This window comes from Haliaeetus albicilla, chromosome 28 (genome assembly GCF_947461875.1).
Source record: "Haliaeetus albicilla chromosome 28, bHalAlb1.1, whole genome shotgun sequence".
In the NCBI taxonomy this organism is placed as follows: Eukaryota; Metazoa; Chordata; class Aves; order Accipitriformes; family Accipitridae; genus Haliaeetus; species Haliaeetus albicilla.
In genome coordinates, this window is record NC_091510.1 from 5,243,862 (window position 1) to 5,269,063 (window position 25,202).

General features: G+C 43.8%; 1 long non-coding RNA gene across 1 annotated transcript; it reads left to right on the forward strand.

Annotated features, from left to right (window-relative positions):
* The first annotated feature begins 106 nt into the window (after positions 1–106).
* On the forward strand, positions 107–19,266 carry LOC138682501 (uncharacterized). Its single transcript, XR_011322603.1, has 3 exons — positions 107–1,460; positions 18,337–18,436; positions 18,695–19,266. It is a non-coding gene; the product is annotated as an uncharacterized lncRNA (long non-coding RNA).
* The last annotated feature ends 5,936 nt before the right edge of the window (positions 19,267–25,202 follow it).

The window sequence follows — 25,202 nt, forward strand, 5'->3', positions numbered from 1 at the left end:
GTAAAAAAAAGATCTAGGCAAGGAGTATCACATGTATTCCCTCAAATATTAATTAAAAAAATAATAATTCCAGTGGAAAACAGCTTCTGTTACCAGGAGTTCGCCACCTGAGTTGAAATCCATCCAAAGACTATTTTCTTTGAGAGATCATCTCACATGTTCCCGATTACTGCTCATATTTATGATCAGGCTGCTTAGAAAAAAAAAGAGGTGTCTTCACTGCCTGTGGCTTGGCTCTTCCAGCCCCAGGACACGTGCCTGTGTGCTGAGTGTCTCCCCACCCGTGGGGGTACACAGCGTTGCTGGCAGCGGGGCGGTCGTGGTCTGCGAGGATGAATGCTCTTTCTCTCCCCGGTGACAGTTGTGGTTGCTGAGGGGCTCCCGTTTGCTTTAAAATCATGTGGTGAGGCTGGTGGTGGTGGTAGAAGGGAAGAGAAGGAGGGGAGGGATGGTTTGCCCAAAAGAAGGTAGTTACTGTTTAACGACACAGATTTGCTGCCGGACGCCTTCGTGTGAGAAGTTCACAAATTTCCTGCAAATGCTGTTGCTGGGAAAGGGGAGTCTGCTTAAACCATCCGCCTGTTTCTCTCCTCCTGGCTGCAGAATGAGCATTTGCTATTCCTTTTCTGGAAGTGCTTCTTACCTGCCCCCGAGGAGCAATGTTTGCCCCCGCCCTGCACCAGCACTTTTGCAACCCCTTCCAAAATTTCCTTGGAAGGAGCAGGACTTGGCTCTTACTCAGGAGGAGTGGCTCAGCACTTTTTAGACCTGTTGTTCTTTTAACTGAAAGACTTTTTCTTATCAGAAAATAAAGACGTTACATGGCCAACCTTTCTGCCTGCAGACTGGAATTATAAATGGATGGCTCCAATGTTTTGCTCATGTCTTCCCACCTCCACAAAGGTTGTTAAAAATTAGCTCCCAGTCAGGAACTATTCAGATACTTATCTTAATGTTTAAACAGCTGTTTTCCTATCGGTGTCCTTCCCCATGGTGTATTCCCACAAACTGTCTGCTTTCATTGTTGTGCAGGGTAGAAACAGAAGCTGACCGTCAGCAGCCTGCCGGTAAAACAGCAACTGGAGCAGTAACAACCAGATATCCTGGCATGATGCAATCCATAGAAATTACTCTGAGATGTTAACTTGGGGCTGGGTGGGGAGGGGAATAGCAGATGCACCTTCCTGATGTTTAAAATATAGATGGCATTTAAGACTTTTAACTGTTTTCTTAAAACCTGATTTGATTTTCTATTATTTTCTGAATCTTCAATTCCAGCCAAAGACATCCCTGAGCTAAGAAGAAACAAATAATTTTTCCATCAAAGTCTCGGAGAGATGAAAATTTCAGGGGTTTTTATTCATACAGCTACAACCGCAGCAGAGCTTCTTGCTCTCCCCTCCTTCCTCCTCTCCTCCTGCCAAGTCTGCCGTTACAGAGAGCGATGCCAGGCTGACACGGTAGGTTTGGTTCTGCTCTCACGGACAGTGATGATGTGTTAGGAGGAATGCTGTGAGGGCCTGAAAGTCTGTATCGCTCTGGAAATTAAAAGTGGAGGGCTATGACTGCAGCTGGATTACAGCTCTTCCTGAAAACCGAGAATGTGGAAAGCAATGAACACAGATGCTAATTTCCTGGGAAAGAAGGAGGAGGTTTATGTTTCTATACCTATATATGTGGGAAGAAAGTTCATTTGAAGTATACGAACATTGAACCAAATCTTTTTCCCTCCACTCATGAAAGTTCTTCTGCTAACACTGGGGCAACTCTTTGTCCCAGGTAGCAAGTGGGAAGGAATTGCACCTGGTGTCATGTCAGAGCACTGGTGCGCTCAGATTTGCTCACAGCAGAATCGGTGCGGGTGGTGCTGTTACGAAAGCAGCAGCGAGGAGTGCTGCAATCCAGCACAGCTCTAAGGCTGGCTGCCCCTTGTCCGGTGATACAGAAATCAGGAAGGATTCACATTTTCTCCTCCACTCGCATGAGAGATAATGGCAATGAGGTTTTGTTTTTTGCCCTGCTTTTAGCACTAATTTGCTTTAACTCTTCAACTTTACTTAGCTCTCTGATAGCTAGTTCATTTTTGAAAAATAAAACCTCATTTTTATCTTGATCAAGTCATTTTTTATACCGATTGCTGGGCTTAAAATGCTACAGGTCTCTGCATGAATCACAAAAAGACAGAAGACATCTCAGATTTCATGGCTGTTTACGGTAGGGCTAATATCAAGTCCTTTAGCCAGCAAAAAACATTAGCTCAAAACTCAGAGGACTAGAAAAAATTACTTTGCCTGATTAGCTTTAAGCTGGCATGTCTGAAAACATCAAACAAGCATCAGCCTGCTTTTGAAATTTGTTTCCAGTTATAGAAAATGACCTTCTTGATTCCCAGCAGCATCACATCCTAACTTAAAAAAGAGCTGCACTTTCCTCACATCCATAAAGGTGCCCCCAGACTCTGATGTGTTGGATAACACTGCTGGAGACCCCTGCTGAAATCCTCCCATCCGTGTTAAGAGGGATAGGGAATCAGAATGATCTCCTATCCGCCCTCAGATCCAACCTTTTCTGCAGCAGGGTCTCCTGATAGAGACAAGTTGTCCTTGAGGTGAAGAATATTCCTTCAGCTGGCGATATTCTGGCTTTGGAACGGTCCGCATTGTCCCGAATGCCAGGAGTTTTCAAATGGATTTCCAGATGAGGACATCCCAGGATATTCTGACGGAGTCCCTCTTCATCTGTACGTGACATAAGACAAAACATGTACTGGTGGCACAGGAGGGAGGTAATGGGTGGCCTTGTCTGAGCCCCAAGTAGAGGCAGAGCACAGACCTGCCAGCCCAGACAGATTTATCAACCAAACTGGGAGACACCATCTCCAAGAGTGTTTCTTTTCTCCCTGCTGTCCAGAAGCAGCAAGACATCTCTACCAGACAGACAATATTGAGTATTGCGATGACAAGGGTCCAAGGTCCCAGCGCAGAAGATGCAGAGGCAGGAGGATTTCCCCGCAATCCTTCGTTTATGTATCTTGGGCTTGCTCGGGCTCTCACTAGGGGAGGTAGGAGGCGAGTTGTTGTTAACTGCAGAGGGAGGTAGGAAATTATTCAAGACTAAGGAAATATGAAATTAAAATGATTAGGTGTTTCCTTTTGGGGCTATCAAACCCAGCAGCGCTGCTTTAAACTAGGTAATCTTCTCTCCAGCCCGTGCAGCAATTTCAAACAGGTGACTTTAGCTCCTACAGATTTCAGCAGACTGAAGTCATATAAAGAGGCAAGGACCAAGAATATTCTAGCAGTTTGCACCGTGTAGAACAAGCGTCTAGTGGTTTTTTACAGTGGCTATTCTATGTATTTATTTTTCATTCCCCTTGGCAAAAGTATCAATGAACAGAATTTTAGAACCAAGACATGAATTCACTTCTCTCAGGCTCTTTACAACCGATATTCTGCTATTTACCCAGTCAGGATAACCAGGTCAATTGTTTTTGGCACAAATCCATAAGCATCAGTTCCTCTGTCTGGTAAATGCTGGTTTTGTAGCAATCGGCGGGGCTGCTGTCTAGTCCACTTCCAAAACATCCTGGTAGAAAACAAGGAGCAGATTTAGCAAAATAGCCAAGTTCACTCAGAGCAAAAGCAATCATTTGAGGCAGGTCATTTCCATACACACACGTAAGAGTCCAGCGAACTGGTAAAAACATCTGCAAAAGCAATAAACAGCTCCAGTTTACAATAGGTGGAATTCCCTCCAGTGCCATAGTTTAAAAGTGGGACCCATAATATATAGTTTGTCAGCAACCTTCAGCATGAAGGGAAATTTTATCCTATGACCTTTGGCCTTATCCTTAAAATGTATCTGTCAAACTTAGCTATAACTTCCAATATTTAATTTGATTGAATATAACTGCTTTATATGTTGTGTGTGGTGACAGTTCTGATGAGTTATCAGAAGTGCAATGCCTAATGCAATCCGTTCTCAATGAATTAATAATGCTAAATCTGTAATGAATTTATAATCATCATATAGATATCAATACAAAAATAAGACGAAGAACTTGCCAAGCTTAGAAGGATGTCTGCTTTAAATTTTGGCCCTGAAAAGTGAGCAGAACTCTTTTGATAGTAACCTGCTGTACTTCAAATGCCCCAGCAAATGCTTACAAAATTAGTTTTCTAAGACACTTTGTACATTTTTTTCCTTGAAAACAGTTATCAGATTTTAGGCTATAAAAGTTGTCAAAGAATGAAATATATCCATGTTCCAAGGACTATAAAAAGGGCTGGTTTGCATTTTAATTTTAGGTATAGTATCAAAATACGCTTGAGTTCTGTATTTGCATTAGTAATCTAATAATCTAAATCATGCTTACATGATGCTGAACTTGAAATTGGCCATTACAACTCAGGAAAGAGATCTTAGAGTTGCTGTTGCCAAAGTCAACTCAGTGTGCAGCATGGCCAAATAAGCCCTCAAAATGTTGGGCATCATCAGGAAGGATATTGAGAACAGGACAGGAGGTATGATTTTCTGCTATTCTAAACCTGATGTGTCCCTGTCTTGAGTACCATGTGCCATCCTGGTCTCTGCATGTCAAGAAGGATTTAGTGAAGGTGGAGAACGTACCGAAAAGGGTACTGATCACAGCTACTGTGATCAAGAGGATGGAGCAGCTGCCTTAAGAGAAGAGAATAAAAAATCTGGGACTGTTTAGTTTGGAAAACAGAAGGTTGAGGTTTGTGATAAAATGAAGGTGGTGGATATTCTGAGTGTGGAACCGTGGGCCTGTGCTACTTGGTGAAATTCGTAAAGGACCAGCTTCAAGTTAGTAAAAGGAAGGATTTCTTTTCTCCATTGGGCAGCAAACTTTTGGAACTCACTGCAGATGTTATCAGCAGATTCAGAAAGGGATAAGACACATTTGTGAATATTAGAGACAATAGGCAAGGAGTTGTCCTCCAGCACCCCCAACAAGGGGAAAGGAGAGAAGAATGTGTCTTCACTCTCATGCACTTCCCAAATAGCATCTGGTTTTTTTCGGTGTTGAAAAAGAATACTGTGCAACGTGGACCAGTGGTCTGTCTCAGTAGGCACTTGTTACAGTTTTATGCTGTACGGCTGCTCTCTGTGCTGAAGAGGATTTTAGTGCTAGTTGTATGACCCTTTTTTAAAGGAGAGACTGAACAAGCTGACAGCACGACAGGATGGGTTACTGAAATAGTAGCTGGAACTTTTCCCTACAGGAAAGGCGAATACTCCTGGAAACGCTGAGAAATTTTTAATAAGAACAGATTTTCCCCCATTTTCTCACCATTGTTTTGAAACAATAAGGAGTGATACATAAACCATCCAAATGTAAGGAGAGAGATGTCACAATACTGTATGTCTCCATAAAATCCAGATAAAAGCGTAACCTGTGTGAGTAGACAAGTCCTTACAGAGTATTTCCCTTCGTGTTGTCTTTTCCCATTTCATGTATCTGTCCCAGTTTTGGTAGGTTAATAACACTCTGCCTGCAAGTCCTTAACGTTCATTTGCCATCTCTTGTAAAAGCCATCCAGCCTCATCTCCCTGAATCTCAAAGCAGCTTGGTGGAAGGTTGTTGTGTATCCTTCGCATAAGACGAAGAGTGCAACCTGAAGAGTGAAGTAGCATAGCACATGGGTACTTGTTAAAACCTTCATTGCTCAAATCCATCTCATGGTAACTTTTCCAGACCTTTATCCTTGCACTTCACACTTGTCAGAATCGAAGAGAAAATAACTCATTGTTTCTGGACAAATAAATTCACACTATCCTGTTGTGTGAATCCTATAGGCAGCATGAGAGCTACCAGAGTGTGAACTGTTTGCTTATAGGTTTTTTTCATACAGGAGGTGCACATGGCCTTTCCCTTTTTTTTCCCCTCCTGCACACTGTACCACTTACTAAATAGAGGTCGATCATCCTAGACTTTTCTCCCAGCTGCCCCGCAAATAATAAATAATAAACAGCGCTGTGTGAAGCTAGGCATGAAGGATATTGGTGGTTTGCCATTAATCTTTCAAGCAGCAGCTAGATATCTCCTGCCAGTTGCTGTTTGCTAGGTATGTTTTATGGTTCTCTTACTGGATACTGTGTGTGTGTGTTCATACGTGTGTGGGGACTGCTAAAGCTCATTTCAGGTGAGATGCTTGTGGGTTTGCTGAGAGTGACCAGCTGAAGGCAACACAGTGAGCTACCAGTGCAGCCAACCTGGATTCTTAACATTTGCTATGTATTTTCAGACTTTTGCCAAAGACCCTAGATTTTGCAGCTTCCTATTTCCAGCCTGGTGCCAAGTACTATTCAACTCTTTCTCAGGAGAAACCCAGAGCTGTGAATCTGCATTACTTCCAATTGCAAATATCCTTACACAGTCTATGGTTCACTGATGCAGAAGTTGTAGTCTATGGTCTATGTCTACGCAGTAAAGAAATATTTGAGAAATTAAGTTCAAAAGAGAACAGTTCACTGTTCTGAGCCAAAGGTGTCTCAAAAATAAAACCCATATTCATAAAGGCTGGACCTTCATATATGAAATTTCTCATAGTGTTCACACCGCTAGTGGAAAATAGCAGGTGACCTGCAAATTGAAATTAAGTTAGAAACCACTACAGTGTTCTTCCTGTTTGGTTGGGGATTTTTTTTGTTTGTTTTTTTTGTGTTTTTTTTTCTTTTCATTGCTTTGGTTGCTGCTAACCAAGCCATTAGATCATTCTGCTTTTTGTGTAATATATTAGATGTTGACAAATGAGTAGAAGTAGTTACACTATCAGCAGTGGGGGGGTGTGGAGCACTCCTGGAGGCCCTAGGCAGACCCCAGTGCCCACTAACATTACTGGTCCTGTTCTTCTGGCTTCCCGAGGCAACTTTTGCCACAGCTGAGAAGGAGAGTAGTAACAGGACCCTAAGGTATGTCCGTGGCAGAGCAGCTGTCAAAGTGTCATGCTATGTGTTGTGTATTTACTAGGTCGGTCTGCCAAGAGCTGGCACGCTGAGGAGATAAATTTGCGATTCTTGGAGCAAGGCAACACAGCGGCCCCAGAGAAAAGATCGCTGGGTTGAAGCGGGGCAGCTGCTGCAGCCCTTTGCTTTCCAGGTGCAAGATGCTTTTCACAGGGAGGTTTGTGTGACCCAGAGGCAGTTAGGAATGTGATACAGTCTCTGCTGTGCATGAACTGAACTCTTGTTTGCTGTTTGGCCAACTCCTACCTTCGGGTATGTCTTTGGACATGGTATCTCAAACTGCAGTAGATCCAATGACTGCAGAAAGCGGCCATCTGGACGCTGCAGGTGAGATTTATCCCTTAGCCAAAGCTAACATAAATCTCAGACTCGTGCCTTTCTTTGGGATTTCAGTGGGGCTTTGCAGAGCCAGCTCAAAAAAAAAAAAAAAAAAATTAAAAAATTGCTTCCTGCCAGAAAGCAGAGCTAGAGGCAGGATGGACGTGAGACGGAGACGTGTGGGGAGCCAGTTTGCTGCTCTCACCGCTGCCAGGAGGGCAAGGGGTGGCCGTGCCGGCTTCTGACAGACATCCACCCTGGCGTCCTCCCTTGCTTTGCAAAGGGAGCAGACACGGCTGGCTCCAGCACGGCTGAAGCTGCCGAGGATGTTTTGTCGCTGCCCGCAGTCACCGCGAGACTTTGTTCACAGCCAGAGCTCACCGGGGTGCTCCGGCTTGGAGGTAGCCCTGCTCGCAAGGGTGAATCTCATCTTGGCCGGGCGCAGGTGGTCGTTCCGCATCATCTGTGGAAGGATTTCACAGCACTGAGGTTTTGTTTGCCTTTTTGAGCTTAAGTTTTGCCATTTCCGAGAAGTGTCCTTTCCTCTTTAGTGTTGTCGTTCTGCAGAACAGCTCACCACCACCTTCTGTGTGGGTGCAGGCACCGGACCACGACTTGCAAGATCCGAGCTCATTTCTTGCATCAAGCCACAGATTTTTATGTATAACCTTAGGAAGTTACTACAGCTCATCCAGGCATCACTTCCCCACTTGCGTGTAGCTTGCCACTTCAGTGGAGGTTGCTGCAGGAGCTCAACTTAGATGTGAACGTCTAACAGCCTAAGTCATGATGAAGAAACTATGGTTACTCAAATTATTATTTGAAAAAAATGTTCGCAGTAAGGGCTGGGTAAAATTTCAAGCAGTTAAACAGCAAAAGTCAGAGCGCAGCTTGGAGCAGCAGATCAGCCCTGGTGCGAGCACTGCTTGTTTCACTGCAAACTGTTACAGCTCCAGGAGGTTTCCCCCCCACACTTCTTCCCAGTTAAACCCTAGAAGTTGGAACCAGTCACGGCAACGCGAACTGCTGACAGTTTAGCAATAGTGTGTCTGTCCCTCCTTGCCAAGACCAATTAGATTCAAATGTTGCAAAGTTTTCCGAGAGAATTAATGGATCAGCACTAAGCAGCGGTGCACGAGAACTACATAAAGGCATTTGGGGCTTTATTAATTGCAATGGAAAAGTAGGCAAGTGCAGTGGAAGAAGGGAGGTATTCGGGGCCGTATGACACTGGGAGCAACTGGAAGAAACGTCTGGGTTAGTGGGCCAAACTGGTGGTGTTACGACCCTGGGAGCCTGTTAGATAATGTGTTTGCAGTTTCCCAAGATACCCTGTCTCCCTCTCACTTTGTTTGCTTTCCTCCCTTCCCCAGTAGCAAAGTCCATATTCTTTGCACATGCTGCTCGTTATTCGGAGATGGCCCGTCCCTGCTGCAGCTGGCGACAGGGAGATTGCTCGCCCTCAGCGATGCCATCCCGAGTGGATCCTCCTGTTAGCAAAATGCACGCTGCACGAGTGGAGCAATCAAGCTTACGTGGCCAGGGAAGGGATGAGGAGCCCTATGTACAGCGGCTTCAAGTGGAAGCCGTCTCCCTGGCTCAGAAAGCCCTGCTCGTTTCTCCGCCTTTGGATGCTGGTGCTGTTTGGGTGGATGCTGGGCAAAATCCTGCTCAACTACACCACGGGCAGGTCAATCGCTCACCTTGCTAGAAAGAAGATGAGGCCCGTGTTACTCAAGTCATTGTGTCTACCTATATAACTTAAAGGTTTTGGACCATGGTGATTTTTCTGAGCTGTATCTATGGAAAGGGCCAGGGAAGGCTTGTGTCGGGGCAAATATACAGTCCTCAAGATATAAAGCAACATCTTGCTTGCTGAAGTAAATATTTTTGGTGGAGGGAAGGAGTGAGGATTCATAGCTAACAAACTATTTTTAACGACATCTCAATTTTGAGGAACACTTTAAAGCATTTCAAATCACTCCACAAATGAGGCTGTGAAAATTTTTATGTAGGGAGATTTGCCCTAGCTCTACAAACAAGGTGGGACAAGAACAGAGCTCTTCTGAAACTTACTGCATGTGCCACCCCACCGGCCCGCTGGTGGGAAGATGTCATTAAGCATTCAGCATTGAAAAGCCTACTTTAGAAAGGGTACAAATTTTGCTCGTTTTTTAAAAAATGCCTGATTATTTGAGATATCACAGTTCTGGCTAAATCCAAAGTGAGCAATGTTTAAGAAGAGGCCCGACTTTCTGAAAGTCCTTACAGTCATTCTCAGAAAAATTTTGTTCTCTTATCAGATATGCAAAAGAGGAGGTACTCAGATTCGGGAATTGCATGTGAAAATTTGGGCCAAGTCAGACATTTAGAAAATTAACACGAAAGGAGAAGTTAATGGTTAAAAGATGTGGAAAACAGTCCTTTTTGCACCATTTTTGAAAGCATCCTCAGACTGGACATGGCACTGCTGGCAAAATACAATCTGTAAACCAGCAAGAGCAAGTCAGCTGATAGCATTCTATTACTCTTTTTACGAGAGGTATGCTGAATAACTAGCAGCAAAACAAACCACAGAATTATGCCTTTATGGCATGAGAAATGCTGCCCCAAGGAAATTAAAAGCTGCGCACAATTGCAAATGTTAATTCCCAGCTCAGATACTGTGAAAAGACCCTTGAGTTCCCCGTTGGCAGAGCTTCAGTTTCTGGAGGAGTTTTTGTGCATGCGCAGCAGTGCCCTGGTAGACACATCTGGGTCTGTGCCCTGCTTGTACCTGCTCAGCAGGAATGTAAACAAGGCAGAGACACGGTTGCTTTTAGCTATTTGATCTCTTCAAATCAGCCAAGGAGAAAGGATAACAGTGTTTCTTCTGTCTCTACGCTGGGCGTGCATGTTTTGTGGCAGAGGAAGGAAATTGTGCTTTTCGCAGGTGAGCTCAAGAACAGAGAATAAACTCCTTGTGACTCAGAGAAATGAGAAGTAACATGAAGCAAAGGTTAAATCTGCAAAAGTGCCATTCATTCACTACGAATGAAGCAAATGAAGCTGTGGCAATCCCTGAGCAAAAGCATCCAAGACAGATAACGTGACTGCAGTCATGTATGTTGGCTTTTATTTGTCTTGCCTGGTTAAAGCTCTCATGCTAGCCATGCTGCCCAAGAATCGATATGGAAAGGTCAGATACATTGCTTAGGTGAGAAGAGAGCAACACCGGGGCATTTCAGCCTGTTGCAAATGCCTTTCAGACCAAAAACTGCAGGGCATTTGCGGGGAGCCCATCTCCTCAAGCCCATTAATGCTCGCTCGGTGCTGCTACGCTTGCTGTTGTTTTTTGTTTGAACTGTGTCCTAATGTTCGAAGGAAGGCTGTGAGTGAGGACATCTATGGCCCATTTCTAGGTTTGCTTACTGTCTACTTTTGAAAAACTTCAGGTTTTCTTGTCTCTGACCCTCAGATTCTCAGTAATTACAGAGATGTGACTGTATATGTGCATGTATATATGTGTGGCCATAAGAAGACTGTTGTTATTCTTTGCAAAGCACCTTTACCTTTCTGGAAGAGCTAGAAAAATGTCAGGTGTTTTACCTCTTTGATAGGAGTAGTGCAGGAAATACAGCTGCCAGCTGCTGTTTCACAGCTGTGGATTTCTCCAGCATGCCAGTGCTATGCTAGTAATTAAAATGACAGGTAAACAGTATCCGTGTCTGTTTTCTAAGCCCAGCAATGAGCAAACTCTATATTGACCATGTTAGAACCACATGAACTGTGTTGACCCTTGCCTGCACCGCTGTACCTGACTCTTGGGAATGTGATGTACTTAATTACTGTTGTTATTTGGAACAGAGGGTTTGATTAAATGCATGGTTAGTGAGAAATATCACATGTCCTTCCGTGGGCGTAGAACCACATTCTTATTCCTGCAAAGGCACAAGAACTTCGCTCCCTTCCAGTGGGAATCCTGCCATTTATTTGATTACAGGCAGGATGAAACCCTGCACTAGGTCAAACTGGGAAGTTCAGGAGTAGAATTCAGCACACGTTTGAGCATTCGCAGGTGTGGGGTCCGAGTTCCCTATGCGCTACCGCAATAGTTTGTTTTTGAGGGGGCTGGGGAAGAGGAGAAGGCACGTGCGGCTTTGTTTCTTCAGTGCTGCCACATGAGAAGCAGTGGCTGAGTTCACCCTGTCAGGTGGAGAACAGTTGGTGTAAGTCATACAGCAGAACAGCTGATTCCATGAAATGGATCTCAGAATTAGTTAACCCAAGAGCAAGCACAGCCTGTGGTTTAATGACAACCGAGTGAAGGTTCGCCCTGTACTAATAACATCCTGTATCTCTGTGGCGGTGATGTGGTGTATGCACACGTACTCCTTTGCAGCCAATAACTTCTCATCAGATTTTCACACTGGCTGATTTGGCTGTTATTTAACAAGTGTGTTTTCCTGTTCCTGCCACGGGCTTATTTTTGTTGCTGTTGTTGCAGTGGTAGAATCATCTCTGATATTCTGAGAAATTCTTCGTAGCGCTGCTAATGTTTTGCTTGATGTTTTGCTGAAATAGGATGTGCTGGGATTTTTTTAAATGCCACATGTGTTCTCAAAGTGCATTTACTTAATTGGTGTACAGTGCTGGATTGGATTCAGTACCTACGCACGTATTAGCTAGGTACAAAGCTGCATGGGTTGTCAGAACATACTTGAAAAAGAAATGTTAGTTCAGCTTCCTATAGCGGAAAGGTGACAAGCTCTGATGATGTGGGAGGTAGCACAGCAGGGTAATACCCAGGGCAAATCAAAGACACAGGCCCTGCCGGGTGGTGCAAAACACGAGAAGAAGCCAAGGAAGACTTCTGTTCTGTGGAAAAAGTCCTGCTTTTGGAGACCTTTCACCCTGAATAAGAACAAAATGAATAACATTGACATCTCCTATAACACGTCTGATCTCATGCCCATTGGATTGCTTATGCATAGGTAAACACTTTCTTTATAGTATATGTTTTGTATATAACATACAAATAATGAAACCCAGCTTTTCCACAGAGCCTTTTATCATAGATATCAATGTACTTAATCAGTGAGATCATATACCATTCCCATTTCATGGGCTGGGGAACAGAGAAACAGAAATAAAATGGCTTGTCATACAGGCCAGAAGTGCAATGGCAAAACCCTGAACAGAATTTAGATTTCATTTACTGTAGCCCAGTGGCCTATTTGCTAGGAATTCTTGCCTCCGTATTTTGCAGTATGAAAATATAAAAATGTGGAGCAATGGTATTAAAATACCAGAAATGACTCAAAGAAAATTGATAGACAAATGTAAAAAAAAAAAAAAAATCGGAAATAAAATGTTTTCTGAAAGGAAGCACAAGTGATCTATTCAAGTGTGACTGTCACATTCCACACTGCTTTTTTTTTCCTAAAACAATCTCTGATCTGCATTCCTCTATGTACTGCCAGTATTGAAAGATCTGTATTTTACCAATGGAAAAAAAACCAAAAACCAAACAACCCTGAAATTTTTTGACCGACATAATTTGCTCTAGAGGAGGGAAAGGAAAGCATGCAAATCCAGTAAAACTCCTGAAAGGCCAATTATTGTTTTTTTTTCCTTTTCTTTTTTTTCCTTTCATTTAGTGCATTTTACAAATGTGTTGTAGACTTAGTTTATAGTAAGAACACATCTTATCTGACAAATGGTAACTGATGCACTATGATTTAAAAGTCTTCCCCATCATGCAGAAATTAAAATCATCTCCCCAGGGACATTCCCCAAAACATAAAGCAGAAACTTCCTTCTCATTAAAACATTTTGTTGTGTGAAAAATGACAATGAGCCATAAAATCTGGAGGGAAATGATTACTGAACACTGACATATGCTCAACAATTTCAATACCAGAACGCGTGGAGGCTGTCAATTGCACTTCAAGCCGGGAAATAGATTTCTTGATCTTGTCTGGATGGAGGGCAATTTAAAGAGATGTTGCTAACAGAGTAGTTAGGCCCTGAAAGCCTGTTTTCAAAATAGCAGTGGGAGATCCAGCAGCCAACAATATGAAGGTGCCAGTTTGTTTTGTTTGCAAAAGCATGTCTTTACAGTCCCTTTACTACCCTGGCAAGCTCTTTTCTTAAAACTGATGAGAATAATTGTCTCCAACATTATTATTATGTACAAAAATGGCATGAAAAGAAGATAAAGGTTGCCTACTCAGGCACTCAGAAGTTAGAAAATAATGGGATTACTGTTGCCTTGACAACATTTCTCTCTCTTTCCCCTGCCCCCAGTTTCATTCTTGGAAATGGCTAAACCACTTTGCTGAAACTCTGTCAAATAATTAAATAAAAGATTCAGCCCTGGGGAGACACCTGGCATGGAAAACTTCCTCCTGCCCTCCCCCAGAGTCTGACAAAACCATAAACAGCTGAAAACCAGGGTTTGATGATGAGAAGAATCAGGTAACACCACGTACCTTGATGGTACCAGCAGCTCCATCTGCACTTTCCCTTTTAATCTGATTTACTCTATGCACATCCCCGAGGGCCACATTTGGTGTGTACCTTTTTGTGCTGCAAGAGGTAAGACCATGGAAACAGCAGCAGCAGCCGTGCAGGACCCTCGATTTCTTTCGGCTACCCCAGCAGGGTGGGCTTTCCACCCGGGAAAGTGAAGACGAGGTGGGATCGAAGCGGGCTGCAATGATGCCGGAGGCAGAGCTTTGGCGTTTTTAGCGCTACGCGTCATGCTCGAGCAACCCACGTTCAACCCAAATTGATGGGGCTGGCAAATGGAAGGAGCTCTGCCTCTCTGGAGAGCATCGGAGGGTCTGCAGGGGTCCCGAGCTGGCAGACCCTGAGGGCAGGGGACAGTGGCCGGTGACCCCCAGTGCGTCATCTCTAGCTGAGCTCCAGATGAGGTCAGGCAAGAGACTGATAAATGGCCCTGCCTTGTCATCACTGCCGTCGTTAGTGCCGTTATCACCCAGCAAATGGGAACGTGAAGGAATTTGTAGCCCTGCCCTTGCCAAAGCCGGAGAGCAACTGGGAACAGAAGCCGCGGAGCAACTGGGAACAGAAGCCGCGGAGGTGACTGTGTTTGCTCATACCGCTCACATTCTGCTGCAAAGAAGCTCAGTGTTTCGTTTGTAACCAAAGGGACTTTGTAGCTGGTTATAAAACATTATGCCATGGTTCATTTTTTTCAGACTGATTGAATTTATGATGAGGTTTCTTTCAAAAAAGGGACAGAACATTTCAGCACACGCTGGCGTGGCTGGAACACTGGTGCAAAGCCCAGAAATACTGTTACGCTCCTTTCCTCATGCAACCTGTTGGAGCTAACAGGGCACCCAAAAATGTCAGGTAAAGTAGCAGACATAGGGGTTGGAAGTGGACGCGGCTGACCAGCACGGTCTGTGACAAGTTGTCTGACAGCACTGGGAGGAGAGGGAGCACTGTGGTTTATTCAAAAGCTGAGTACTCTGGGAGAAAAAAAAAGAATCACTAAATTTGCATTTAATGACATGTCTTTAAAACCCAAAACAATTGCAGCTGCATTAATTTTTCTTCCTTTTCTTTTGCTTGGAGCACAGTCAGCCCTTGCTTGTTGCTTCGGATTCCCACTGAAGCCCTTTCTGACTCAAACCAGAGCCCCCCCGGCAGCCCCTCCATTTACCTCCGTGCACAACCAGCAACGTCGGTGGTGTTTCATCAGCGCGGAGACTGGTCCATCAGGCTCATCAAGTCCTGCTCGGCAATCTGTACTCAGCTAAGGGGTACCAATAATTGGCCCCACAGGTCCTAAGTGGTGTGTTTGTGAAAATTATCTAAAGTCACAAGCAAAGTCACCCGTGACTGACTCATATAAGGTGACTGTGTGGCTCATTCCTGTGTTGGGAGTGCTGGATGATACGGCTGTCCGTGACCTCAGACAGAGAACTATGGTCTTCTGGTTCGAAAGCACCTACTTCAATTAGATATTTTGTTAATTTGTCAACCTCAGTATTCTACGAGAGGTGTTTAATTTCAAGGGAGGAAACCTAAGGGCATTTGATATGTCTTGTTTCTGCAGCCCTGACCTAACCCTTTTTTGTCAGGTAACACCTGGTGCTTTTGTCAGTGCTGAGTAGTACTTTTAAGTTTTGAAGTCCAAAATCCTTGGATCGGTTATGTGTGGATGCGAGACAATAAAACACCATATTTTCCATTGGTCACTTTCTGCCCTCAGTCCCTGCCCCTCTCATGCACTCATGTCAAAAGAAGACAGTGTTCTGCTTTCCAAGCAAAGTATTAAAGAGTGTTCTTCTCTGTCTAAAACACCTTATTTATAAATATGGAAGTGTTAGGAAATGTGCAGTATGTTAAGGTCCGGTGGCAGCTTGTGTAATACAAGGGAGCAACCTCAACAGAGCAGTGCAGACATACACCAGCTAAAGATCTTCCCTATAAATTGATGGTTAATAAATATGGAATAACAGGTATTTGTCCATGAACACCAGACTACTAACAGCTGCTATAAAGAGGAACTAGTTATTCAAAATCCCCCAAACACATGCATGTGCTGTCCTGCATTTTATCGCAGAGAGATGGACAATTGCTCTATAGGTCCTGCTGGCCAAAACCCAATTCCTCCCACAAAGGAGAAGGATCTGAAGCTGAATTATCTCTGACATTGGTATTCCATATTCCTTTCAACACGGTGACAGTTTTGAAAGCATAATGCAATTTGGTCTTGCATGACAACAATTTTTGCAGCAGAGTAACACGTGAAAAATCTAAATCATGCTGGAAATTTGAAAGGAAAATCCATTTGATTAGGACATATAGCCTGGGAAATGCTCCCTCAGTTGTATTTCATGTCAATAAAAGCTTCTCTTGATTTGATTTGTGTGTGGCAAAGCTTTACCAGAGAGATTACAGGAAGTCTTGCTGCAGAATTGAGGCTGAGACATAGGTGGTAGATTTATAAGGGTGGATAAGCATTTTCAACCAGAATATTACTGGAAAAATAGTTGGTTTTTCTAAAATTATTTTCCTCAACGATTACTTCTGTCAGGGAGGACAACAGTGCAGCATTTCAGGGCACCCAGCAGCACTGAATGCCACCACAAAGCAAAACACTGTTTACACTGAAGGGGAAAAATAAATGACCCGGTTCAAACCTGGGCAGGAAACTAGGTGTAACCTCCTGCTCTTCCGAAGTAAAAACGATAAGAGCTTTGATGAGCAGACACAGTAAACAAGGCCTTGGCTTTATGTCTCCTCCAGGCGCCAACACCTCCCGCCGTACAGTCGGTCGCCCATCGCGGTGCCGCGCAGCCCGTCCTTCGGTCCTGGCTCAGGGAGGGATGTCCACCCTCCCACAAGCACCATTCTTACTTCTTCTGGACAACTTTCCCTTCCACGTCCCGCTCATCTTCTGTCTTCTTCAGTTTCTTTCCCATTTTGAGTTTTTGTGATCCCTTTTTCATGGTTAGCCCACCCTTCCTTTCCTTGTGATTCTCCATCCAGGGCTCAGCATTCCTGCAGGCGGAGGACCTGTCAGGGGAGGCTGGGAATGAGATGGGTGATGCTGCTATCCTGGAGAGCCGTTGCTCGGGGAGGTCCGTCTTTTCTGCTGCTCTTCTGCCTGAATCCATGCCTGAGGTTCCCTGCCTGGAAGAGCCCAAGCACGGTTTCTTTTCATGGGGCTAAAATCATTGAGGGGCACTTTTCAGTATTGAAGGGATTTGGGAACAATTACCCATCTGTTGTTAAGTCTAGTGGCAATTCTGTTTCACAGTCTGTTATCATTTTGTCATGGTTTAACCCCAGCCAGCAACTCAGCCCCACACAGCCGCTCGCTCACTCCCCCCCCCCCCGCAGTGGGATGGGGGAGAAAATCGGGAAAAGAAGTAAAACTCGTGGGTTGAGAAAAGAACGGTTTAGTAGAACAGAAAAGAAGAAACTAATAACGATAATGATAACACTAATAAAATGACAACAGCAATAATAAAAGGATTGGAATGTACAAATGATGCGCAGTGCAATTGCTCACCACCCGCTGATCGACACCCAGTTAGTCCCCGGGCGGAGATCCCCCGCCCCCACTCCCCCCAGTTTCTATACTGGGCATGATGTTCCATGATATGGAATACCCTGTTGGCCAGTTTGGTCAGGTGCCCTGGCTGTGTCCTGTGCCACTTTCTTGTGCCCCTCCAGGTTTCTCGCTGGCTGGGCATGAGAAGCTGAAAAATCCTTGACTTTAGACTAAACATTCTTAGCAACAACTGAAAACATCAGTGTTATCAACATTCTTCACATACTGAACTCAAAACACAGCACTGTACCAGCTACTAGGAAGACAGTTAACTCTATCCCAGCTGAAACCAGGACACATTTGTACCCCGGTTATTATCATAACTGAATAGGTAACTCCAGCTAGTCTTTGAACTCCCAGCTCTTTGTTACCAGCTCCCAGCTAAGAGGCAGTTACCCGCCATATAATCGCTCTTAATGTGTCTGAGAGCAAAGTCACGCAAATTTAAATGGCTGCTGAAGGTTTGCTCGTTTGACTTTGTCCTCAAAGGGGCAAGGAGTGTTTGGACAGTCAGTCATGCCTGTCAGCTGGGAGGAAGTAAACATCCTCTGGGAAACAGTTGGGAGCAGATTTTAAGCCTCTTTTCCAGTGCCCTGGCCATGTGGCTGCTCCATATCCGCATCGGTGCAAGGTCAGAGGGGCTGGATCAGATAAACGCCGTCTGCCGCGCTTTGCACGCAGAGCGGGGAGGCTGTAGGCACCGCTGCCCACAGCCGGGAGGTGGGTTGGGAGGTTGCTCCTTCCCGAATCCCCGACCTGTGGCCATGGGCACCTCGCGGGGCTCCCGCTGCCGTTTGGGATGCGGGAGGTTGGAGCTCAGGTTGGCCCAGGAGTGTTGCCCAAGGGGTGGCTGGGTGGTCCCAGCTCATTCCCAGGGAAGACAGGGAATGTTGTGGGGCAAGGGAAAGGTCTCTTTCATGAGTCGGACAGGCTCTTCCCATCTCTTGCAGGCAAAGCTCCAAGCTGGGAAATGTCCCGTCCCAGTGGTGGTTGGCAGTTTCCCTCCTGCTCTGTCACCTAACCAGAGATGCGCTTCCCTTGGGAAGGCAGGTGGGATCAGCAGGTAGGATCACCCACACAACAGAGGCTAAATCCAGATATAAAGAGCAAGTGTGCATTCAACATAGTTATCCAGGGTCCTAAGAAAGCTGGAAGAGAGTGAGCCATTAATTCAGTTGTAAGGCTGAGCCTCTTGAAAGATATTTGAAGGATTTCTTCTTGTACAGTTACAATAAAAACCTTTTTTCCAATATGCACAGTCTGCTTTTGCTGCAGTGTGTCTTACCTCCCTTTGTCTTTTACTGTCAGGAATCTTCAAGCACCTAATTCTGCTCGGACATCTGATTTCTCAGAAAAAGTATACAAGTATACATCCCACCTGGATCTGAGGAACAATCCCACCTCATCTGTCGACAAAAAGAAATTGCAATAGCCTTCAAGAAAGTAGAGACTACACCATTTGCTTTCCTGAAATTTAAGTGCAAACTGAAATTCTCAGATGAATTTGAGCAGATTCTTACTTTTGTGACAGGAACCAAAGATCTGAAGCCTGTCAAGGCCAATTAGGTGGTTATTGACTTCAGAGCACTTTGAATTGGCTCTACAAATAACGCCATTAGCCCAAGTGGCCCAAGCACCTCTTCTGTCGGCGTGCCTTCAGCGATCTGTCTACATTCCTCTGAAGATGCAAGTTCAGCTTTGGTCTCATTACTCCTGGGTGAAGGTGAGATCACAATGTATTTATTTTTAGATGTACTGTACCTACATTAATACAAAATGTACCTTTCGTTTCACACACACATAGAGAAGAGGAAGTGGAGCACTCCGCCAAACACACTGAAGTTTCTTGCCATTTATCAGCAATGTGAGAGAAGAAATAATCCATTTTATGTTTTATTGTGTTTGTTTATCGTCTGATTTAGTACTCATCTGTCATGGCTAATTACTTTAAAAGAATTCTAGTCCTAGGTCACAAAATCTATGAATAAAAGATGTTCACGTACACCATCTAGGCCAGGTGTCACAACTTAGTGCAGACACCCCCACAAAAAAAAGACTTCTGATTTTAACTACTATGGGAGCGGATATGCCGATTACATAAAACATCAATAAAATATTAATCAGATAAAGCAAGACAGCAGGTGGCCAAAGATATCAACAAGGCATATGTCTGTACAATGCAAACGTCTCCCTGCAAACAGGAGGGGCACGCTCATGGTATCACTAGATGTACCATATCACTGAAACAGCCCAAGTCACCAAAGTGTCACCATGCAAAGCTGTTTAATTTTTAAGCAAGAGTAGGTACATTTTCTGTTTAATCCTCTTAAGGACTGACTGGTCCTGCTTCCCTTCTGGAAACACACAGGCAGGTCAGTAGGGTTTTTATCTGCCTGAGGTGGGCAAGACTGAAGTCATTGCAGGCAATGTACTGAGACAAGGCAAAGCAAAACAAAACAAAATTTATGCTCCTTCTCACTGCATTATGATGTGTTAAAAAAGACTACAGGGGTTTTTTTCTGTGTTTGTTTCACTGTGGGAATATCAGAAGTCTCAAGAGAGCGCACGCTCTTGTGCTCTCTCCCAGCCCATCTGGGCGTGCTTGTTTAACTGCTGCCAAAATCCATCTGATTACAGAAATGAATACCAAACCCGTACCTGGCCTAGCCAAATAAAACACGTAGTTTCTTACTTCACAAGCAGACACAGACCAAGCAGTCTTGACTTCTTAGTGACCATAGGCATTTGGGTGACTGACGAGCCAAAGATACTCATCAGCATCCTGCAGCGCAGCGCGGGGCTCTGCTCGGAGGCAGGAGGATTTCTCGGTGCCCTCTTGGCACCCCGGGTACAGACCATCGTGCAGGCGGAGTTACTGGCCTGGAGATATCTCCCCGGTAATGTTTTGAGGTTCAGGCCCTTTCCTGTGCTGTGTTTTGCAGAAGAGTGGGGTCCGACGGGAGGCAGGCTTTGTTCTTCTCATGTGAGCTGAGCTCTCCTCCCATTTCCCCTTGCAGATCCCTTTGCAGGATATGTTTTTATTGCACCCTCGCTCTTCTCGGTTCAAGCAGAGTTATTCATTTCCTGACTGTACGTGACCAGATGCGTGGCTGTTGTCAGTGGTGTAAATCCTCAGCCTTCAGCTGAACTAAAAATCAGCCCGCGGTGTTTGATGTGCCGTGTTAATGGGACATGGCTGTTTTGAGATTTCTGACTTTCACAGAACCAAACACTTCATCTGCGCCTTTAGGAAATAACAATAACTCATTAAGACCACGACCCCATGTTTCTCTTTAAATACAGATGTTACTCAACGTGGAGCTCTAGGCTGGTCCTGACAATACCGTTTTTGTTCCTTCTCTGTACAAAATTGAATAATGTGTCTCCCTGAGTCTCCTTTTACTCAAGCAGCAGAGGTTGCTCTGATGTCAGCTGCAGGGGTGAGGTGTAATAGGGATAGCTGTGAAATCCCCTTTGACAGTTACAACCGAAGTGAAAATATCCTTCCAATCCAAAAAAGCTTTCGACACATATAGGCTTCTACTGCATAGTAATTGTAACTGCTAAATCTGAGCACTTCAAACAGATACTGGACTTTTGAGACACACAAATTCTTCCCTGGAATCTTTTAAAATTCAGAATATAAAAGACATATCCCTCTGAGAATGCGACCAAGAGAGATGACAGAAACAGAGTTGCCCTACCAAAGGCCAATGAAATCCAAAATAAGAGAGAGACTGTGGGGGCAGATAGTCTGTAATGGTCCCCTGTTTCCACTGGTGCCTATGGGAGCTGCAGGGTGGGTCAGCCAGTTGGGAAGTGGTGGTCCCAGAGGTTGAATCCTGGCTATCTGGGACAGCCCCAGGGGCTGGGGAACAGCTGGGTGGGGGAGATATCTCAGTGCATTGCAGGAACATGGACAAGTGAGAATACATGCCTAATTTTTAAGCAACTACAGTTCATTGAGATGAATCTGACTCTTTTCTGATAGTCAGTGGCTGATATTTCAGCTTACTGAATGTGGGGCCCAAACACATTTTGCCTAGGCAGCCAAAACTCCCTTTGAATTAAATGAGACCACAGGTGGCAAAGCCAAGAGGCTGGTGATCTTACCAAGCTTTGGCTTAAAGTGCTGGGACACCGAGGTACTTAACTACCTCTATTTTAGCACAAAGCCTTCGATGTTTTCAGCCTGCTTGAGCAATCCCTACAGAATTAGTTTTTCTGGAACATGAAACCCTATTGGACTCTGCAAACAAGCCACATTCAGCTGAATGCAACGCCCAGCTCCAGTTTCAATTTCTGTAAATTATGCAAGGATATAAATGATGAGTACATCAGTAAGCTAGACCAGAGGCTGATTCATTCATGTATTGATTCATGCATGGTTTATCTTCATGCCTTGCAGAAAAAAGACAATTAAAATGGTTACACTAAGCTATAGAACTTGAAAGCGGTGGTTGAGGGGGAAGACTGATTCTCTGCTTGAAGAGTGGCAGATGAAGCTATAGTTTGTATATTAACCCTCTTCTAATTTGCATCACTTTAAATATTTCTTAGCTGTGTGTGACCAAAGTTGAAAAAATAATTAGCTTGAAATATAGAGGAAATTCACTTGATATTTTATTACTTTAATGCCGTGGGTTTGTTCAATGTCCTTTTTTCTCACCGCCTCAAAACGTAAAAGTAGAAAAATATGTTATATTTTAAAATCTGTGTGACAACATAAATAATAGCAAAACCTCATTCCCACAGTCTGGGAGTGTGACCAAGCACCTTTGGTAAAAATTCCCATTAGAGGTTGTAGATGGACAAGTGGGAAAACTAAGGAAAGAGGGCATTCAAGTTTCCTAAAAGAAAGAAACAAAAGAAAGGAGAAAGAAAATATATCCATCCCTTGCAATCATCAGCCAATCAAGATGCAGGAATGACATACAATTTTCTTCAGTGTGTGGGCGAGTAAGCCATAATTCTGCACTCCCATTGTCTTTGATGATAAAATGTAGCTACAGGAAGGGTAATTTTTTTTTTTTATCTTGAGAAGCTTTCAAGAAACAAAATATCACATGAACAGACTGTACATACAGGCAGTTTCTTGCATAATGAACTGTTTATCTGTAAGCTTGAACACAAATAAATCCAACTTACATAAAAGCAAACCACGTAATGGATCTGCTTCTGATTCTTTCAGCTTCTATTTTAATTAGCTAATGCAGACACTGAGCAAATGGTGTGTTGCTTGTTGTTAAGGATGCTTTAGTCATCTTCCATTTTTGCACTTTTTTGATTGGCTACTGCTAAGGGAAAGGGAAACTCTATAGTGGTTGTACATAAGAAGAATAAATCCAACAAGGTGCTGTGGAAAGCTGTGCTTTTATCTAGCTTCATCTTCACCACCCCCGTGTCATTAAGTTTTTTACTTTGGCTGAAAGTTTTAAGCACAGCATTAGTAATATCTACTTTCATGTACACAGTTTTCACTTCATAGGCTGACTCTCAGTGCAACTGTGTTTATTCCAGGAGTGTTACACCTGGGATTGTTTTAACTCAGCATGTCAAGGTATAGTGTTAAACAATTGTTCAAATTGCATGCAAGCAATTCTGCAAAATTTGACTGCCAAAACTGAATCAAAGGTGAAATTTATTTTCAAAGGCAAAAGATAAGTAAAGCCACGTTTAAAATATGAAAATCTCTCCCCCTGCCTTTTTTTTTTCTTTCTTTTTTTAAATCTGACAACAGCTGAGAAAATGGGGCTGAACTTGATTGAGAAGTGCACAGGGAACTCCAAGTCCTTGTTGCCCTCAGGAGCAAGGCACTCTCACAAGTGCTGTCCTTTGTCGATGTTTGAAATTGAGGTCTCTCATTCCAGTTGAAGTATATAACCCAGAACCGCTTTTCAAAATGCCAGCTGTCCATTCTGAATGCATGTACAATTTTTTGATAGACAAGGAACTCAACATATCTTTTCATTTAACCTAGCAAATGGTGTATAAGCAGACTATGTGCCTAGAGTAAGTTCGGTTTTATCAATCTCATGAATGGTAAAAGTGACACAGTGGCAGCCTTTCCTTTCTCAGCAGTGTGGCTTCCAGCAGTAGATATTCTGTAAACACTCTTGAAGACCATCACTCTGCATTTTCAATGGTACAATGCAATATATCAACCTCCCAAACCACCAGATAAGGTCAACTAAGAATAGTCCCCTTCCCGTTAGCCTTTTTCCTCAACTTAGAGAGAAAAATCAATTCAATTCTGCAGTGAGTGGTTTTGCAAATTTCCCATAATGAGGGAAAGAAAATAAAATGCCTGAAGAGCAGAAAATCGAAATGCTAAACCTTTGATCCTGGATTTGAAGCTAATCTATGTAATTAGCAGTGCTTTTTTGTCACAAAGGGAAGAGTCACAGGAAGAAAGGATGGCACACAGCACAAAGAAGTGATCTGGGGAAAGATTGAGAAAATGGTGCTTCAATCATCTTCACAGTCACACAAATCCTTCCTCAAGAGTAAACAAAGCACATGAAAAAAAAATGAGAGAGAAAGAAGGAGAACAGCATCAAACAAACAGACAAACACTTCTAAATAATTTCCTCCAGGTTATCTCACTGGAGGCAAAATTTAACGCTATCCCATCAGGGAGGCTGTGTTCAAAGGAGGGGCTTCCCAGTATGTAGGAGCCCTTATAGGGATGTGAATGTGACTTCAAGCTGTATTTTTTGTCTAGTAAGATCTTCTTGGCTTGAGAGGTTGCTTACAGTGCAGGAGAGCATTTGATGGCTATTTGTTAATGCACATTCCCATAGCCAAGAAGAACTTTTTTGGCCTGGCAGACCCAGTGCATGGACTAGACGCTGCCAGACAAGGAGGCAATTTAATGCGTCTTCTCTGGTGGAGCATAAACATCCACATGACGAGAAACCCATGTGTAAGGATCCACTGACTCCTTTGTGTGCGGCTGGCAGGTGAAGTCTCAAGGCCCTGAGCTTAGACACATGCTGTGCGCCGATTTTGTCCTGTAAGGGTATTGCAAATCATCATAAGCTTGAACTTGTGTGGAAGACAGCGCCCTCCTCTCCCTCACCTTTTTTCTTCTCTTAACGATGATACAGGAGTAATTTTTAAAATATTTGAAGAGTTCTGCTGATGTGTACTGCTGATGGCTCATCTCAGGGAGGTGGGATTCTCACAGAAAGGATGCCTGTGACTCGCTTTCAGTGAACATTTACGTGAAGCTTTTTTTTCCCCCAAACTGGAGAATGCTAGTCAAGATGGTTTGCAGCTTAAACTGGAGCTAAAAAGTATTCCAGTTTGTGGGATCCCCAGCAGCACAGTTGGTGGCTGTAATTCTTTTCTGTAGGGAGGCAGGAATGGAAGAGGGTAAAATTTTTATGGGGCTTTTTTGACTTCAGAACGTGCAGTAACTGAATTTTCTGAGAGGTTTCTGACCTCCATACCCACTTAGTTTTTCAGCAACTGTGATTTATCTCTGGGAACTAGTACTGAAATTTATATAAAGAAAAAATATGAATGTTTTATTTTAAAGTATATGCAAATAGAGTGGACTTTTGAGTGTCTGTGTCCATTTTCTTTAGCAGAAAATGGCCTATCTCCATTCTCTCTTTCATCTCATGGTTTTCCCAGTTAAAAAAAAAAAAAGTAATCTCTTTATCTAACTTGGTCACTAAAACATGAACATGCATTGCTATTTGAATCTATGCAAGGATTCAGAACGCAGCTACAATGAAGGCTCAAATGCTCATTATGCAATGGTGAGTCGCTTATTGCTCACTATCCTGTCACAGATGGCTGGGCTGAG